This window comes from Papio anubis, chromosome X (assembly GCF_008728515.1).
Source record: "Papio anubis isolate 15944 chromosome X, Panubis1.0, whole genome shotgun sequence".
Classification (NCBI taxonomy): Eukaryota; Metazoa; Chordata; class Mammalia; order Primates; family Cercopithecidae; genus Papio; species Papio anubis.
Window position 1 is genome coordinate 2,168,089 of NC_044996.1, and position 13,616 is coordinate 2,181,704.

The window sequence follows — 13,616 nt, forward strand, 5'->3', positions numbered from 1 at the left end:
AGTGTGGGCAAATAGGCACTGTCCTATGTTGCTTATGGGAGTTGGACCTGGTATGACTTCTGTGGGGGTAATTTGGCAACATCTATCAAAATTACATTTTGGGACCCAGCAATTGCACATGCAGGAATTGATTCTGCAGATATATTTTTGTGAAAAGATAAAAGAATACTAGATGAACATTAAAGAGAATGAAGAAATTAGGTGCTGATATAAACCATCTCCAACACACAATGTTAATTTAAGAAAGAAAAGTAAAGCACAGCGTGAGTAGTATGCTAGCATTTGTATAAAACAGGAATGTGTGTGTGTGTGTGTGTGTGTGCATGTACATGCATAGAATGTCAATGGATAATTGTTGAAGTTGGGTGGTGGGTATGTGGAGGTTCATTATACCATTTGCTATTTATTGTGTATGTTTGAAATTGCCCATTATAAAAAGTTGAAAAATATACTTAAATGATGACAGTAAAAAGAACATCTCTAGAAGAATAAACAAAAACTGGGGAATACTGGTTGCCTCCACAGGCAATGTATTAATTAGGAACTGTATTCAATGGAGTAACAGACAACCAGCAATGGGGATTTAAACACAAAAGAGTTTATTTTTTCCATGTATGGAGATGTATGGAAGTAGGCAGTTGCTGGCTTTGGTTAGTTGCTCAAGGATGTCAAGAGAGATCTTTACTATTTTCTTGGCTTTTTTTTTTTTTTTTTTTTTTTTTTTTTTTCCATACGCACCAACACAGCTGCTGAAGCTCCAGCCATTAAATATGTGTTCTAGGTTAGGAGAAAGAGAAAGTGTGGGGACCAAATGGGGCAGCTCCTGGTAATTCAGCCCACTGTCAGGAACTTTCCAGAAGCTCCACCCAATGACTTCCACTCTCATTTTACTGGCCACCCCTATCTGCAAAGGAGAGTGGGAAATGTAGATTTGAAACTTGCAACACTACTACTCCCAACAAACTTTTTACAAAACAAATAATGAGAAGGGTCAAAATAAATGGATTTTAAAAAGGCCAGGAAAATACTAACAGAGAGAAAGCAAGTAGAACAATACTACTATCATGTAAAATGGAGCTCAAAGCAAAAAGCTTTCTCAGGGACAAATATGACTATTCCTATACGTAAAAGACACAAGCTTAAAGGGTTGGTGCCCAATATAGTTTCATAATATGTGAAACAAAAACCTGATAGAAGTTCAGAAAAAATTGACAAGTTCATAGTCAGAGTGAAAGAGATTTGCTATACTTCTCTCAGGAACTGATAGACCAAGGAAACAACAAAATAAATAATAATATAGAAGCTCTGAATAACGCAAGTTAGGAGCTTGACCTAAGAGGTGCACAGTGTGCATAACTGCATCTGGCAATCAGATAACACAGATTTTCTTCTCAAATGTATATGAAACAGTATCCAAGACTGACTATATATTTGGTCGCAAAGAAAATCTCAAGTTCAAAGGCAGAAACCATATTTATTGAATACAAAGCACTAAAATAAGACATTAGTAACTAAAGGAAAGCCCCCAATACTGAAAATAATGATTAATAAAATAAATTGCAAAAAGCCCAGAATAGTTGAAAATATCAATATTTAAAAATGCACAAATTCATGGAGATATTGGTCAGGAGAAAAGAAGGTGAAAAAACAAATAAATATAATAAGAAACAGGACAGGGTGTAAACTTCAGATGCAGAGTCTGTTTTTCTAAAACATGTAAGAGAATACTATGTATAGGCCGGGCGCAGCAGAGGCTGAGGCAGGCGGATCACCTAAGGTCAGGAGTTAGAGACCAGCCTGGGCAACATGGAGAAACCCCATCTCTACTAAAAATACAAAAATTAGCCAGGCATGGTGGCACATGCCTGTAATCCCAGCTACTCAGGAGGCTGAGACAGAAGAATCACTTGAACCCAGGAGGCGGAGGTTGCAGTGAGCCGAGATTGTGCTACTGCACTCCAGCGTGGGCGACAGAGCAAGACTCTGTCTCACACACACAAAAAGAATACTATATATAGTTTTATGTGAATAAATTAGAAAATACAGATAAAATAGAAAATTTTCTAGAAAAATACAAATGATAATAATTGGTCAAGAAGTAGAAAATCAGAATAAACCAATATCCGTAGAAGAAATGTAAAGATAGTCAAAGATTTATGCTTCAATATTGCATCAGGCCCAGGTGGTTATATGGTTAAATTCTGCTAAATCTGAATTGAAATAGGTAATTCTCATATTGTACAAACCCTTCTCTGCATTGGAAAAGATGGAAAGCATCCAAACCCATTTTACGAGGCTACTATAACTCTGATACCAAAATTGGAATAAGATTGCACAGTAAAAGCACTGTGTAGATCAATTTTCCTCCTGAACAAAAACACAAAGACACCTCATATCCATGAGGGCATTACAAGGATCCTTTATCATGTCAAAGTACAGGTTCCCTCCAAGAATGCAAAGATAAATCAATATTAACAGTTATTAATGTAATTCACTTCATTACTGGTTAAAGGGGAAACATAATATATTATCTCAACTGATGTAGGAAAAGCATTTGATAAAATTCAGCATCTATTCTCAGCATCCTTGCCAACTTTCTGTAATGGACTCAGCCTGATCAATGCAAGACAAGAAAGAAATACAGAGTATAAATGTTGGACGAGAAAAGACTATAATTATTCAGATATGTTGTGCTCATTTTCTAAAGAATCTAAAAGAAGGACCTGACAAATCTTTAATGTTCGTATGAGATGTTTTCACAAGCTCTACCTTTCCAGCAATGACCAATTAACCAATATACTATTTTTAAAAACCTCGTAATTCTCAGAGCAACACAAACTATAAAATCATTTGAACTTAAAAGGCATAAAAATGCATAAGACTGATATAAAGAAAAATATAAAAACTCACTACAGGACATAAAAGTAGTCTGAATAAATGATAAGATACATCATGTTCTTGGATAGAAAGACTCAACTTTGAAAGACGTGTGTTCTTCTGAAAGTAATCTATAACTTTAATGCAATCCCAATAATAATCCCCAAAGGATTTCAATAGAACCTGGGAGGCAAATCTTAAATCAATTTGGAAGAGAAATGTACAAGATTGGCAAAAAATCTTAAAAGAAAGAAACTACTAGATATCAAAACTTATAAAGCAATAGTTAAAACAGTAGAGTATTGAAGCAAGAATCAACATATTAATTGATAGCACAACAGAAATTCCAGAAACACACCCATGAAAATTTGGCTACTTAGAATTCATTCATCCATCCATTCAGTTAACAAATCATCATGTGCCAGACATTATTTTAGGGGTGAGGAAAACAAAGCCTCTGCCCTCACGGAAGCATGGAGCTTACTTTCTACGTGATGAACTTGGCATTTCAAATAATCAGGGGAAGGATGGTGTTGGGACAATTGGCTATTCATGTAAGGAAAACAAAATAATAGATCCTAACTATATATCATAGAAAAGACATATTCCTGAGTGAATAATAAAAAGTTTAAACATAAAAAACAAAACTGTAAAAAGAAAAGTATACAAGCAAATTTATAAAAACAAGACTAGAGGATAAAGAAGATGTTATTAAGTAAGGCACAAAATGCACACACCATAAAAGAAAAGCCTGATACATTTGAGGACATAACTGTGAAAAATATAACTTCTGTAGGACAATAAACGTGCCATTAACTAAGTTAAAAATACGACTGTGGGGCCGGGCACGGTGGCTCACGCCTGTAATCCCAACACTTTGGGAGGCCGAGGTGGGTGGATCACGAGGTCAGGAGATCGAGACCATCCTGGCTAACACGGTGAAATCCCATCTCTACTAAAAATAAAAAAAATTAGCCGGGTGTGGTGGTGGGCACCTGTAGTCCTAGCTACTCGGGAGGCTGAGGCAGGAGAATGGTGTGAACTCAGGAGGAGCTTGCAGTGAGCCAAGATCGCACCACTGTACTCAAGCCTGGGTGACAGAGTGAGACTCCATCTCAAAAACAAAACAAAACAAAACAAAAACAAACAAAAAAGCACAAAACACAGTGGAAGAAGCATCTACAACATACATAACAGACAGGGTTACTATCAAGCATATAAAAAGAACTGCATGTCCATAGGGAAATCAGCAAAGAGTATGAAAGAGCAGTTTACAGAAGAGGCCATTGAATGGTCTGTAATAGTAAAAAGATGTTCAACCTGACAGCACTAGTAATCAGGGAAGTGCAAATGATAAGGAAGTATCTGCCATTTTTGCCCATTTGTTTTGGCTAGGGTGGGGGGACATGGGAACTCTTGCCACTTGGTACAGGCTTTTTTGGAGGGAAAGTTGCCAGAATCTACTTTTAAAATGCCTGTACCCTTTGAACCCAGTAAATGCCACTTCTGGGGATCTCTGGGCAAGACTGCTCATTGTCTCCCTGGCCCAAGGGCTATTATTCCTGGGTGCTAGGCTGCTCAGCTAGACAAGATTATCCCAGCATCCCTTGGGGTGAGTGTGGTGCCCACTCCCCACTTGAGCTCCTCCTCAAGTGGAGCTGCTATAGCAGGGTCCCTGAACCACTGTGCACCCACAAATTGTTTGTTAGTGGTGGGTCCATGACCAGCGTTAACTTTTAAACAAATCTATAAATTTGGAAAGGAGAAAGGAGACTTTACTTCTTTTTAAGGGTTACAGCTTGCAAGGTGGTCATCCCACAGGCTGGGAAGTGTGCCTCTGGTCAAGACAAGAGACAGGCACTTCGAAGGAGGAGGGGTTGGGCTAGGATCTTAGTGCCGGACAGGTTAGCTAAACATACATATTCAACAGGTTACAGGAATAGCTATGAATATTCATAAAGGGGGTCCTGACACACGTGTACTGAACAAACATGCATGTAACATATGACCCATGTTCACTTTGGGGTGGAGACTTAACATTTAAATGTATTACAGTTAGGTCTTATACATCCAAAGGTCTTTTCAGGACGTGAAGTCACTCAAGCATGAAATCTCTGTAAACTGGCAAGAATCAGCATGTGGCTGCTGGTCTTATCAGGAGAAACTTACTGAAATCAATCTCTTGTCCCATCAAAGCTGTAGTTACGTCTGGTGGAACAGGGGTTCAGTTAGTCCATGTCTGAAGCTGGCTGAGTGGCAATTATTTATAATCTTGCTTATTTCAAGGCCAGTGCTTGTTTAGCTGCTAGAGAAAAAGAAAAAGCTTGTGGCAGTGAGAGCACAGTTCATTCTGTAAGTGTAGGGGTGTGGGACTTAACCCTTGCATGGCATGGCCTTAGGTCGTGTTTATAATTTCACATCTAATTGTCATCAAGAGTCTGTTCTGTCAGTCTTATGATCTCTATTTTAACACCAATGCAGGTTAGTTGTTGTGCTTAATCTCCAAAAGGGAGGGAGTACAATGAGGCATGTCTGACCTCCTGTCTCATCATGGCTGTGAACTCAGTTTTAAGGTTTTCTAATGTCTCCCTGGCCAAGAGGGGGTTTGTTCAGTCAGCTGGGGGCTTAGGACTTTATTTTTAGTTTACATTGGGTTAGTACAGATATTAAGGCTTTTATAGTAACAGAATATCACCATGGCATCTTTATTGTAAGTTAAAAAAATTTCACTCTACAATTGAGTGACATAAACTGGCCTTTCACCATAGAGTTTGAGAAGTGCTGTCCTAGAGAAGAGAGGAAAAAGGCAACGTGAGGAGCTGGGGTTTCTGAGTGACTGTGTGGAGCAGAGCTGCCCCATCAACCAGGACTACATGGCTCAGACTTCCATGAGAAATGATCCTCAATTTTCTCTAAGCTACTGCTTTATTGCAGGTCTCTTTGTTGAAGCAATCTAGTGTCACTCCACCTAACTCAGCATCTGTTGTACAGCTCACACCTGTGCACAAGAGCTCTGAGCAAGGCTCTTTCAGCATTGTTTCTATTAGCAAAACCCTGGAAAATACCTGAATGTTTACCAAGAAGGGGAAGGGTCAAATAAACCTCACTATGCTCATGCTATGAAATACTGAGCTGTAGTTAACAACACTCTCCCAACATTCTCCCATGCTTAGTTATGTGAAGAAAGTAAGTTGCATGACAAGCAGATGGCATGATAAACTGTCTATTGTGTATGTACATATATGCAGGTAAATAGGCAGAAAAACATCAGGACAGATCCTTTCAGAAAGGGGAGTGCGACTGGGAGGGGCCAGATAGTGACTAAACGGGGTTTTTATTTTATTCATATTTGTTTAATATTTTAAAATGAGATTATGTTCACGTTTTGTTTGTGTAATTAAAAATGAATATAAAATAGACAATATTCATATTTTTTTTTCGAGACACAGTCTCATTCTATCACTCGGGATGGAGTGCAGTGGTGCAATCACAGCTCACTGCAACCTCTGCCTCTCAGGCTCAAGAGATCCTCCCACCTCAGCCTCCTGAGTAGCTGGGACTATGGGTGCGTGCCATCACACCCAGCTATTTTTTTTTTTTTGTATTTTTGGTAGAGATGGGGTTTTGTCATGTTGCCCAGGCTGGTCTCAAACTTCTGCGCTCAACTGATCTGCCCACCTCAGCCTCCCAAAGTGTTAGTGTTATAGGAGCGAGCCCCTGTGCCTGACCTGTTCATACATTTTTAATAACAACACAGAACAGAATAAAAAATCTCACTTGATGATTTGGCACACCAGCGTTTGTAGCATTGAATAAAGGAACTTTAAGAATGGAATTTAGTTTTTACTTATTTGACTCCATTTAAGTCATAAGTGTCTTCAGAAAGAGCACCATGGGGAATTCTCATCTTGCAAGAAAAAAAAGGAGAACCTCCAGGAGGAAAAACTCCAAAGCTGTGTACAATTGTGTCTTTGATAAATTGTCTCTAATCCCCCCAAAATAAAGAATATAAAAATATAAAGAAAAAAATAAAGCACTGGAGAAAAATGTGGTTCTCAAACACGTTTTAAAAAACTTATTTATTTATTTATTTACTTATTTATTTTTGAGACAGTATGTCACTCTGTCTCTCAGGCTGGAGTGCAGTCAAACACATTTTTATCTCAACTACACAAATTTCAAGCCAGACTTTACAGAATGCTTTAGGAAAACACTTGCTGAAAAGTTAAAGGAAATCTTGTGACTATGACCGCTATAGATGCTGGCAGTTTTCTGTAGTTAAGGGCAAAGAATTTTTGAGATTTGACCCAACTGTTAATCCTAGGAGCCAGGTTCCTTCTGGAAAACATGTCACTGAAGCCTTTCTTCTGGAATCCAGTTGGCTGCTCCAGGAGCATCAGGTGTCATCCTGTGGCCAGCAGGAAGGGGGTAAGAGCCCAATACAGGGACCCCAGGAGTCTGCTTTGGGCACCAGAGGGCCAGCTCTGAAAGTGAGGATGAAGATGGATCATTGCATTATAGTAACAGTTAGGTTTGGAGATTTTAATACTCTGTTTTCACGCTGCTGATAAAGACATACCCAAGACTGGGCAATTTACAAAGGGAGGAGGTTTAATGGACTTATAGTTCCATCTGGCTAGGGAGGCCTCACAACCATGGTGCAAGGTGAAAGGCATGTCTCACATGGCAGCAGACAAGAGAAGAGAGCTTGTGCAGGGAAACGTCCCTTTAAAAACTATCAGATCTTGTGAGACTTATTCACTATCATGAGAACAGCACAGGAAAGACCTGCCCCTATGGTAATTGAATAATTACCTCCTGCTGAGTCCCTGCCACAACATGTGGGAATTCAAGATGAGATTTGGGTGGGGACACAGCCAAACCATAGCATTCTGCCCTGTCACCTCCCAAATCTCATGCCCTCACATTTCAAAAAAAATCATGCCTTCCCAACAGTCCCCCAAAGTCTTAACTCATTTCAGCATTAACTCAAAAGTCCACAGGCCAAAGTCTCATTTGAGACAAGGCAATTGCCTTCCACTTATAAGCCTGTAAAATCAAAAGCAAATGAGTTACTTGCTAGATACAATAGGGGTACAGGCATTAAGTAAATACAGCTGTTCCAAATGAAAGAAATTGGCCCAAACAAAGGGGCTACAGGCCCCATGCAAGCCTGAAATCCAGCAGGGCAGTCAAATCTTAAAACTCCAAAATGATCTCCTTTGACTCCATGTCTCATGTCCAGGTCATGCTGATGCAAGAGGTGGGCTCCCACGGACTTGGGCAGCTCCACTCCTGTGGCTTTGCAGGATACAGTTTCTCTCCTGGCTGCTTTCACAGGCTGGTGTTGAGTGTCTGCAGCTTTTCCAGGTGCACAGTGCAAGCTATCAGTGGATCTACCATTCTGGGGTCTGGAGGATGGTGGCCCTCTTCTCACAGCTCCACTAGGTGGTGCCCCAGTAGAGACTCTGTATGGGGGCTCTGACCCCACATTTCCCTTCCATACTGCCTAGCAGAGTTCTCCATGAGGGCCCCACCCATGCAGCAAACTTCCGTCTGGGTATCCAGGCATTTCCATACATCCTCTGAAATCTAGGTGGAGGTTCCCAAACCTCAACTTTTTTTTTTTTTAGATAGTGTCTTGCTCCGTCACCCAGCCTGGAGTGCAGTGACATTATCTTGGCTCATTGCAACCTCCACCTTCTGGGTTCAAGTGATTCTCCAACCTCAGCCTCCTGAGTAGCTGGGATTACAAGCGTGCACCACCACGTCCAGCTAATTTTTATAGTTTTAGTAGAAACAGGGTTTCTCCATGTTGGCCAGGTTGGTCTCGAACTCCTGACCTCAAGTGATCTGCCCACCTTAGCCTTCCAAAGTGTTGGGATTACAGGTGTGAGCCACCATGCCTGGCCCCAAACCTCAATTCTTGACTTCTGTGCACTTGCAGGCTCAACACCACGTGGAAGCTCTCAGGGCTTGGGGCTTCCACCCTCTGAAGCAATAGCCCGAGCTGTACTTTGGCCCCTTTTAGTCACAGCTGGAGTGGTTGGGGCACAGGGCACCAAGTCCCCAGGATGCACACAGCAGAGGGACCCAGGGCCTGGCTCACAAAACTATTTTTTCCTCCTAGCCCTCCAGGCCTGTGATGGGAAGGGCTGCCACAAAGGTCTCTGAAACACCCTAGAAGAATTTTCCCCATTGTCTTGGTGATTAACATTTGACTTACTCTTACTTATGCAAATTTCTGCAGCCGGCTTGAATTTCTCCTCAGAAAAGGGAATTTTCTTTTCTATCACATTGATAGGCTGCAAATTTTTCTAACTTTTATGCTCTGTTTCCCTTTTAAAACTGAATGCCTTTAAAAGCACCCAAGTCATATCTTGAATGCTTTGCTGCTTAGAAATTTCTTCCACCAGATACCCTAAATAATCTCTCTCAAATTCAAAGTTCCACAAATCTCTAGGGCATGGGAAAATGCTGCCAGTCTCTTTGCTAAAACATAACAAGAGTCACCTTTGCTCCAGTTTCCAACAAGCTCCTCATCTCCATCTGAGACCACCTCAGTCTGGATTTCATTGTCCATATAATTACCAGCATTTTGATCAAAGAAATTCAACAAGTCTCTAGGGAGTTTCAAACTTTCCCACATTTTCCTGTCTTCTTCTGAGTCCTTCAAAATTTGGAATCCAACCTCTGCCTGTTACCCAGTTCCAGTCACTTCCACATTGTTCTGTGCAGGAAATGCATGAGGGGAGAAAAAAGACACACACACAATACTTTTAAGGGTAAACAAACTTTATCCCATGTAAATGGCAAGGCAGATATAATAAGCAAATGATATAATAATAAGCAAATGATATAATAAACAGATTGATACAATAAGCAAATTGCAATGGGAAGGGGAGAAGGGAATATATATATATATTTACACTCACCAGATTATGGAGGATTCACCACCAGACTGGGAAGCAACAGTCTGGGCTCCAGAGTCAGAAGCAACAGCCTGGGCTCCAGAGTCACACACTTCACTCACCAGACCATGGAGGATTCACCATCAGACTGGGAAGCAACAGCCTGGGCTCCAGAGTTGGCCACTCATCTGCGGCACAGAATAGGAGAGGTCTCATGAAGGTTTGGTGCAGTCTGGGACCCTAGCTCTTTTTGTAACGAGTTGTTTGGCATGAGGCCCAGTCACGAGGGCCCTTCACGACTGGGCTCAAGGAATATAAAAAAGTCAACTTGTTTTTGCAATTGTCTATCGTTTTTCAATGTATAGGAATAGATTGAAATGGAGATTTCTCTGAAACAGCAGTGGATGAACGTCTCAAGGGGCTCACACAACCTGTTCCGGGACTTGGTGACCACTGTTTGTGTCCATGTTCAATTGAGTTCAAATTTAACATTTAACTTTTCCTCCACACACATTTTCGGGTATCTTTTCAGCAGTACCCCACTCTACTGGTGCCAATTTACTGTTTTAGTCTGTTTTCATGCTGCTGATAAAGACATTCCCAAGACTGGGTGATTTACAAAAGAAGGAGGTTTAATGGACTTACAGTTCCACGTGGCTGGGGAGGCCTCACAATCATGGCAGAAGGTGAAAGGCACATCTCACATGGCAGCAAACAAGAGAAAAGAGCTTGTGCAGGGAAATGTGCCTTTTAAAAACCATCAGATCTTGTGAGACTTATTCACTATCCTGAGAACAGCATGGGAAAGACCTGCTCCCATGGTAATTGGATAATTACCTCTCACTGGGTCCCTCCCACAATATGTGGGAATTCAAGATGAGATTTGGGTGGGGACACAGCCAAACCATACCAGAGATAAATTTCAGAATTACTATTGAATCTTGGAAGTTCATTCCCCAATGGTGAAATTTGGGCTTTGGCTTTGGTCATTGGCATTTGTTGCCCTTCCAAAGTGGGCTTGGTGCCCTGAGGCTTCTTGAGGTTCAGGGGCAACGCACCCATCCTCCACCATTTGGCCCCTCCCATTTGGCAGCTCCTGGCCTTGGGGACCTTCTGAGCCATGGTGGAGGCTTCATCCATCCCCATTCTCCAGGCACCTGCCACCCACCTGCCACCTCCAACCAGGAGGTCAGCACCTTTGTGCAGTGGCCACCCAGAGGCCTGGGAGGGACTTGGATCTGGAGGGTCTCCTGCTGTCAGGCCTTGCCTAAGGCTCTGCACCCTCCCTCCAACCCTCCAGCCCTCCACCTTCCTCAGGTGGGGACCTCCCCATGTCTCTCTCTCCAGGTGTGTAAAGCCTGAGGACACCCTGGGGAGTTGGAGAGTAGAGGGCCCCCTGTTGCCCAGGTCCCCAGGCCCCCCCACCTGCATGCACTGCAGAATCCTCCAAGTGCACCAGTTCCCCAGCTCTGCATATTTGCCCGCCAGTTCCTTGTCTGCCTCCCTGAGCTGCTCTGCCAGGTTCAGCAGCATCATGGGTAATGCCATGGGCTCTGTGGCTGGGGACCCATGGAGCTGGGGCCAGCCCAGTCCTGATGAGTCCTTCCACACCCAGTGGACGATCTGATCCATCATCTCCACCACTTCCATCTGGGGGTGCAGGAGATGAGGTGAGGCCCAGGCTGAGGCTACATTCTGTCCCACCTGTCCCATCCCCAAGGACATGGCCCTGGGTGGGAGAACCAATTTCTCTCATGAATTCCAAAGACATCTTCATCCAGGGCCCTGGTGTCCAGTGAGGTCAGGAAGATGTGCCCCACTAGGGGGCTCCCAGTCTGGGGGTGCAACCCCTCCCAGGCTATGGGGTCAGGGTCTGGCAGCACAGGGAGCCCAGGGAGGAGGGAGGGGCCTCTTCCCAGTTGGGGGCAGGGTGTAGTTAGTACCCTCTCTGTCTGGGCCTCTGTGGCATCCAGCAGGGGGGTGTTCAAAGGTGAAGAAGACTTCTGTGGGGAAGGGAGACACCTGTAGACACCAATGACAAACAGCTCAATAAGGGGTGGTGGTGCCAGAAGTCCTTGGACTGTAGAGGCCCAGAGGAAACACCTCAGGACTGCAGAATTTGCAATAGGGAAGAAAGGGATGAACAGACTTAAACTTGTGGGAGAAGCTGCCTTGTTGGAGAAGATGTGGCAGAGGACTGGGATGGACAGAGAACTAGCAGTACAGTATCCCGGGAGTGACGTAGACCAGCCAGCTCACAGCACCCTGAGGTGCCGGCCCCACCCACCTTTGAAAGTGCTGAGGTGACAGGCTGACCTTTCAGTAAAGAACTCTCTGTAGCATGGTGGGGCCTGCTGGGCTTGGGTGAGGACCACCCCACTGGAGCTGCCTTTCTTCCCCAGAGGTCGACAGGTGCAGAGTGGAACATGGACTGGGCCCAGAAAGGCAAGGCAAGGCAAGGCAAGGCAAAGAGGCAGGGATGCCAGTGAGGCTGATGGAGCAGGGCTGGGGCAGGGATGGAGAGGTGCCAGAGAATAATGTATTAATAAAATCCCATAGCATCTGAGGAGGGAGTGGGGGGATTTATCCACTAATGTTGTATATGCATTTGGCTTGGTAGTTGTTGTGTAACCCACCTCCACTCAAGTGCACAAATCCTACCTAGGAGCACAGCTTGGTGAACATTTACATAGGCCCCACTTGTGGTGACATTTTGGCTGCAAGTCTGTTTTTCTCTCTGGCACTCTGTCCTTGAGGGCAGGGACCTTGTCACTTGCTTTTACATCTCTGGGGCCCAGCACAGAGCAGGTGCTCAATAAATACTTGTTGAATAAAGGTCAGAAAAGGGATGACAGAGCATAGAGTTTTTCTGACACATCTTGCCCGAAAAAAAATTTGAGGCCATGTTTTTTTATTGTGCATTGAGCTTTTGAATGAAATGCATTTTAGCCCAGAAGGTGCATCACGTCTACTGGAGACTAATGAGGGTGGACAAAGACACAGCTCTGGAAGCTTCAGGAAAATAGGCTGGGAGAGTGTTGGGGAGGGGAAGCTAAAATGCAGTGGGCATGAAAGCAGAAGCCCCCATTTCTACCTGCTGGCCTGTCCTTCCTGCAATGAGAGGTAGGCTGGGGCTGAGGGCTGTGATGGGGAATCTGGGCTAGAGGAATCGGGGCTGCAGACACTGGCCCAGAGATTAGGGGCTGGGGACTGTGAACTCTCAGGCCAGCAAGAGACTTCTAGGGTGTAGCACGTGATCTTTCCAATAATCTTGGATTTTTTAATGTTCCACCAGGGAGGAGAGCCAAAAGGCACATCCCATTTCCTCAGATGCCTTCTCGTTTGTTCTACAGAGGGTGGTGTTGGAAGAGCTACAGTGCTCAGGCAGGCAGGGGCACTAGGAGAGGGGCAGGAGATAATATTCTCAATCCTCTACTAGGATTGAGATAATATTCTCAATCCACCCATCTTAGAGAACAGAGAACACACATTTAAACAGGTGTTCACGCAGTCAGGTGCGACTTGGCCTACTAGGGGCCCATAGGACCCCCAGAGGAAACCCCATGCTGTCCCCTCCTGCCTTGGGTGCAGTGTCAGCTGTGCAAATGGACCCATGCACATCTGAGGCTTGCCAGAACAGCTTGCACACGTTTTAAGAAAAAACAGGTGGAATTCTCAGTAACAAGTGCCATAATGATGCTTTTCCAGCAACTAAGTGACTTGCAAGTGGCGAGGGCTGGGCCACGCCAGGGCAGGCACTGGCTAGGGGTAGACGCACTGGGAGGTGGCTGCCTTGCCAAGTAGGAAGCAACCCTCAAGTGGGGGCAG

General features: G+C 43.8%; 1 protein-coding gene and 1 long non-coding RNA gene across 2 annotated transcripts in view; one reads left to right on the forward strand and one right to left on the reverse strand.

The window, feature by feature from the left end:
* The window catches only part of LOC110742151 (PNMA family member 6F), an 87,410-nt gene that overhangs the window by 31,205 nt on the left and 42,589 nt on the right, over positions 1–13,616 (forward strand). The window lies entirely within an intron of this gene.
* Positions 6,941–10,364, reverse strand: LOC103880952. Its single transcript, XR_642284.3, has 2 exons — positions 9,813–10,364; positions 6,941–7,361 (listed from the first exon to the last, which is right to left on the reverse strand). It is a non-coding gene; the product is annotated as an uncharacterized LOC103880952 (long non-coding RNA).